The sequence below is a fragment of the Eublepharis macularius genome, chromosome 2 (genome assembly GCF_028583425.1).
Source record: "Eublepharis macularius isolate TG4126 chromosome 2, MPM_Emac_v1.0, whole genome shotgun sequence".
NCBI lineage: Eukaryota > Metazoa > Chordata > Lepidosauria > Squamata > Eublepharidae > Eublepharis > Eublepharis macularius.
The window spans coordinates 18705680-18712496 of NC_072791.1; positions in this window are offsets into that span (position 1 = coordinate 18705680).

Here is a 6817-nt window from a genome sequence, read left to right on the forward strand (position 1 = left end):
AATACAAGAACTCATGGCCACTCAATGAAATTGCTGAGCAGTCAGGTTAGAACGGATAAAAGGAAGTACTTCTTCACCCAAAGAGTGATTAACACATGGAATTCACTGCCACAGGAGGTGGTGGCAGTTTCAAGCATAGACAGCTTCAAGAGAGGACTGGATAAACATATGGAGCAGAGGTCCATCAGTGGCTATTAGCCACAAGGTATAGATGGAATGCTCTGTCTAGGGCAGTGATGCTCTGTATTCTTGGTGTTTTGGGGGGCAATCAGTGGGAGGGCTTCTTGTGTCCCTTCCCACTGGCAGACCTCCTGATGACACCTGGTTTTTTGGCCACTGTGTGACACAGAGTGTTGGACTGGATGGGCCATTGGCCTGATCCAACATGGCTTCTTTTATGTTCTTATGTTCTTATGAAGGCACCCTTTTGTAACTTCGGCCCCTGCAGTTGTTTTATGTTATACACCCCAGAGGGATGCTCTAGCAGGAATATAGGAAGGCTTGGGAAAACATTGCCTACCTTTGAGCATCAACAGATTGAAATTCTGAAATTCTGCACAATCTGCCTTTCTGCCCAACTTCTCTTCAAATTTCTCTTTGATTAAAAAATTCCTAAAAAGAGCAAAAGGGTTGTTGAATTTCAGGGAGAAACTGGGTAAAGAGGAATTAAGAGAATTTCTTTTAATAACCCTAGGAAAAAAGCAATGAGCAGCCATAGAAGTAAACTGCACTTCCAAAGATGTAGCGTGTACTCTGAATATCAAAAGGAACTTACAGCTTTCCCTCTGTCTGGTTGATCACGTTTTTCTGACCCTTTTGCAGTACAACCAACCAATACCTTTGTTTCCATTTTGGATACTTAGTTAGCTGTCAGGGTTCTTTCTCTCCTATTCTCCAACCAGGCTGCCTGTCTTTTAATCCTAAATTTTGTTGTTGATGCAATTAAAAGTTCATGGGGTATCTCATGCTTCAAAAAAGAAGAAGAAATGTATAAAATAAATCTACTTAGCTGAGAAAGGCAGGAGGAAAGGGGAAGCCATGGAACCAAGGATGCCCATTATAATTTTCTGTAAATTAGTGACAGGAAATTTTCGGTGGTGGCACCTTGCCTTTAGAATGCCCTTCCCTTGAGGCATTTTACCATACAGTCTTATAGATGTCAGGCTAAAGCATTTCTTTTTACCCAGGCTCGGCATGAAGGTTTTAATTTTTTTAAAAAAATCATTTTAGCTGTTTTATGGACTTCCTCTGCCCTGTTGTGTGTTTCAGGGTGCTCATTGGCTTGTTTTTAATTACTTGTTTTTCATACCTTGATCATTTACTATGGCTTTTATGTGTGTTGTACTGGGAAGCCACTTTCAGCAGGACTCTGAAAACACAGCATAAAAATCCCCTAAATAAAACAAAAGGAACAAATAATAATTAGCAGCAAAAATTAGACTGAAATAAGGTGACAGCTTTTATAATTGTCTGGCACTCCTGATAAATACCTTGTATTTATCATTTATCATATAAGTATGATGAGTGAAGGCTAATATGTTTTGCTGACTACTTCCATTTTTGTATTTTATGTTTTTTTCCCTTTGGAAAATATTACAAGTGAAAACAATATCTTCCCAGAGTTGCAAAAATGCCTTGTCAAAATCACTACCCAGTTAGCTCTGAGTTGGAGTGAAAATTGGTGGAAAGAACATTAACAGTCTGAGATCCCTGTCTGACACCCCACGGCTGGAAGAAAATAGAGAAGACTTGAAATGACTACTGATGAAGGTTAAAAGAGGAAGTGCCAAAGCAGGACTACAGCTGAACATCAAGAAGACAAAAGTAATGTCTGGTGAAGAGTTACCCAATTTTAAAGCTGACAATGAGGAAATTGAAATTGTTCAAGATTTTCTTTTCCTTGGCTTGAATGTCAACTGAAAGGGAGACTGCAACCAAGAAATCAGAAGGAGATCGAGACTTGGAAAGGCATCTATGGAGTGTCAATGGGGACCAAGATCAAGATAATTCATGATAAATAGCAGCAAATTTACTATGGATGGGGAAGTTGGACAATGAAGAATGCTGAAAGGAAAAAAAGTGATTCATTCAAAATGAGGTGTCTGAGGAGAGTTTTACAGATGCAAAGGACCACCAAAAGGATAGATCAAACCTGAATTCTCCCTAGAAGTTAAAATGTTGAAACAGAGGCTATAATTGAAAAGACAAGATTCACTAAAAAAAAACAATAATGCTAGAAAAAGTGGAATGCACTAGGAAAAGAGGAAGACCCACCATGAGATGGCTTGACTCAATAAAGGAAGACACACCCTTCAGTTTTCAGGAACTGAGCAAGGCTGTTAATGATAAAATGTTTTGGAGATCATTGACCCATAGAGTTGCCGTAAGTCGAAAGCAACTTAATGGCACATAATGCACACTCCAGGCTAATGTGTGTTTTGCTGACTCCTTCCATTTCTATATTTTACTTCCTCACTCCTTTTGAAAACTATTACAACCCCCCCACCCTTCCCGAAGTTGTAAAAATGCCCTGTGGAAAGGGGAGCAGATGAGAGGGTGATGTCAAAGTCACTAGCCAATTAGCGCTGAGCACAGCCAGGTTCTTATTTACAGCCCACAGAACTGTTTTTCCTCATGTCTGATCCTGAAAAGGAACATCTGGTGAAAATATAGCAGATGTGCTGCTACTGTTCAGCAATCTTGATTTTTGGTTACAGCTCTACACACTTCTTTTTCCTCTGGGAAGAAGATTGATTGCTATACGGCGAACTGCCCTGTCTGAAGTTTTCCCAAGAGTGAGGACTGAGTCCTGAGTGTGACATTCTGAGCCAGCCCAAGCTACGGCAGGGGGAAAAAAGTGCCAGGTTCTCGATTTGTGTCTCCAGCATCCCCTGTAATAAGCAACAAATTGAGCTTCATATCTGTATCGATTCCCATCTTGCTTTGAGAAAATGCTTAGGAGACACGAAACGTTAGATTTCAAAGGAAAGAATTTGCCACCCTTCTGACCGTTGGAGGTCCCCCCCCCCTCTCCCAGCCTCCCAGGCATGAAGGAATATAAAACCTCTGGGAATCTAATGAAAAGCCAGCTGCTATCAGTGCAGTCATCAGCTGTTCACCCTTCAGAAACTAAATTATCAGCAAAATCGCTTTGCCCAGGGCTTAACGTTTGCACCTTTCTTTCATTCTCAGAAGAAGCCACTAGGCTTTCTACCAGTATTTAATCAAGTTCTCAGCAGCGGGGATGAAATCTTGGAGCACGCCCAGCTATTGAGAGTGAGGATATATATTGGTGTCTGTGACTTCACTTTCTGTTCTAAGAAGAGACATGGCGGGCTCTGCAAAATAAATCTGTATCTACAAAAGCCCACAGACATGAAGAAATGCATCAAGGTTAATTACTGCACATTAGTTTACTGCAATGTGCTGGAGTCAGAACTGACAAATGTCTTGAATCAAAATGCATTTAGTTTCTCTTATCCATGCAGCACATCCTCCAACTCTGTCCTTTTAATAACCAAGAGGGATATGGCTCAGGGATGGAGCACTTGCTCTCTATGTGCAAAGTCTCAGGTTCAGTTCCTAGCATGCCATCCTCCATTTTATCCTCACAACAACCCAGCAAGGTAGGTTAGGCAGAGAGAGTGACTGGCCCAAAGTCATCCTGTGCTTTTCGTGTCCGGAGGGGATTTGAACTTGAGTTTGAACTTGTGGGCACTCAATAAAATTGCTGATCAGTCGAGTTAGAATGGATAAAAGGAAGTACTTCTTCACCCAAAGAGTGATTAACACATGGAATTCCCTGCCACAGGAGGTGGTGGCAGCTTCAAGCACAGACAGCTTCAAGAAGCTATTGGGTAAACATATGGAGCAGAGGTCCATCAGTGGCTATTAGCCACAAGGCATAGATGGAATGCTCTGTCTAGGGCAGTGACGCTCTGTATTCTTGGTGTTTGGGGGGGGCAATCAGTGGGAGGGCTTCTAGTGTCCCTTCCCCACTGGCAGACCTCCTGATGACACCAGGTTTTTTGGCCACTGTGTGACACAGAGTGTTGGACTGGATGGGCCATTGGCCTGATCCAACATGTTCTTATGTCCCCCCAACACTTTAACACACTGACTCTCTCATTAAAGGTTCTTAGGTAACAGGAATGTCCCTGTAAGGATCTGCCAAGTAGCTTTCCAAAAGACTGCATTGGGTTAATAAAGCTTTATTGGAAAGTTCTAGTATCATGTTCTTATGAGGGTCATTGTCAGGAATGAAGCATCACCAAATATCATGAGCGTATTAGCATTCACAGGCCAGCATCCACCCCCCCTTCCCAGAGGCGGACCGTATCTCAGCACTAGAGAGGGAGAGGAGTGCTGCTCCTGTTCCGGCACCTGTTTGGCCTTGCTGGGCTTCAAAAAAGGTCTCTAGAGCTGAATTTTACAAAGAATTTGTAAAAGCTGATGCCCCTTGACATCTGCTGAGGGTGTGGTGGAGGTCGAGCAGGAGGGGCTGGCGGATAGCGGGCAGGTGGCCATAGCAGTGGAACCACCAGTACATGAGGGTAAGTCATCTATGCCTCAGCAGGCTGGCAACTGGCCGTGGGGCCCTTGGGGTCAACAGACTGCTACGGGTGTTTCAGCTCAGCCACCTTCATATTCTTCTCCCATGCAGGACTGGCCTTCGGCAGGCTTGCCGGTTTGGCCAGGTCATGCCACTGGGCTGGGAACTAACTGTAAAAAGGAGGACACAGGGTTCAAGGTTCTTTCTCAGCAGCTAGGAACAAGCATAGTCCAAGAGAGATAATTCCAGCAAGAATTCACATCTTGGGAGAGTTGAGAACCACAGACATAACATCATAACCTCTAGCCTCAACCCCCTCCCCTAGGTATGGGTATGGCAGATGCTGCCACCATCTTGACAGTCCCACTTCCTCAATCTGGAGAGCCACCATGAGTCAGTGTGGAAATTCTGAGCTAGATGGACCAGCGGTCTAACGTAAAAGCAGCTTCCTACATAATATAGACAGTGAGTGCAATCCTAAGAAGAATTAGTCCAGTCTAAGCTCATTGAAACCAATGGGTTTCAACTGGAGTAACTATGTTTAGGATTGCACTGAGTATTTATCTTCTTATTATTTGAAGATGCCAGAGTTGTTGTTATTTTTATATGCATGGCATCATCCATGAGCACGGCATTTCACAGAGTCCATAAAGAATGATCCCTGCCCTACGGAGCTTACAATCTAACATATGCCATAAATAAGGCAACAAAGTGAGAAGTGGGAGGGTAGAAAATGGGATGAAGAATCTGCATTGTGAGGCTTAGTTTCAGCAGAAGTGGAAACTGTGATGTGAAAGCCTTCTTGAATACTTAAATTGAAGTCAGACCATTGGTCCATCAAAGTCAGCATTGTCTACTTTGATGGGAAGCAGCTCTCCAGGTCCCAAGTTGAGGCCTCTCACATCACCTCCTACCTGATCTTTGAACTGGAGAAGTCCGGGATCAAACCCGAGAAGCTCTACTGCTGAGTCCCATCCCCTTGGCAAAGTGGTTGCTTAGAAAGATACGTTCTGAGAACAACACTGAAAAAAGTAAGAGGGATGGCATTACACATTGCTATGGTGCTGGCCATCTTGTGGCAATGACTTGCACAAGTTAATTAGTCCTTGACTTAAAAAACAGTTCCTTTTGTCTGTCTTAAATGGATGGCCCAAAAACTTCACCGAGTGCCTGCAAGTCATACTCTTATGAGGAAGAAGAGTCTACTGTGCCCACACCTTCTACCTCTTGAATAATTTCATAAACCTCCAGCGTGTTCTTGCCCCCAGTCTACTTCTCTCTGAACTGCAAAAGCCCTGAACTCCTTTTGCTAGTTTGGAAATTACTTCAGCCCTTTAACTATTTTGGTTACCTCTTTATTCACCCTTCCCATAAAGGTGCTATTTTTTTTCTTTGAGAGCTCTCTGATCTGCAAGTGAATGATATGATTGACTTGCAGTCGGATACAAAACGGCAAGAGCTTCCAGCGGTCAGTTCTTCCCTATGCAGGTAAAGATAGCGCCGTATGGATTTCAGGACCATGGATAGCAGTCTGCAGATAACGGCGCTCCAGCTTCAGAAAAACCATGTCTGAGCTGTCCTTGGTCCTGAATAATGCTCTTCTCCTCTTACATTTCTGACTAGATTTAAAATAGTGAAGTCGGGGGCGGTCACTATGCTAATGTTTGCCAAAAATAACCAGTTACCTTTAAACTCTCTCCCTCCCTCTCTCTCTCACACACAGATATACACACACACAGAGTACAAAATGCTGGGTACAGAATGCCATAAATCTCGTGAACATTTTTTGTGCAAAAGAAAGAGATGCACGCATATTAACCCATCTAGCATGCACACACACTTCTTCCTGTGAGTGCATACAATCCATCTGTTTGTACAGTTTTCTTTGTAATAATAACCAATTGCCTACACAGGTGCATTTGTACATACATAGGGGCTCAGTGAAACATTGATTTGACTGAGACAGGGTCACTAGGTGTGATCTTACTTCTCGTTCTTCCTGTTCTGTGAACAAGAGGGCTGTTATGTTTCTGGAATCCTTACAACAGCTCGGTAAGGTGGGCCAGTGATCCCCATATTACTGTGCGGAGGTGACAAAGAAAGACATTGGTTTGCCTAAGGCTGACTAGTTAGTCTTACAGCAGATACGAAATTTGAATGGGAGATTTCCTATCCCCTTGTACCTGCTCACTCCCTAAGAGATTGAACTATGAATTAGAAATGAAATGGAGTCCCGTGGCACCTTGAAGACTTTTTAAAAATCCA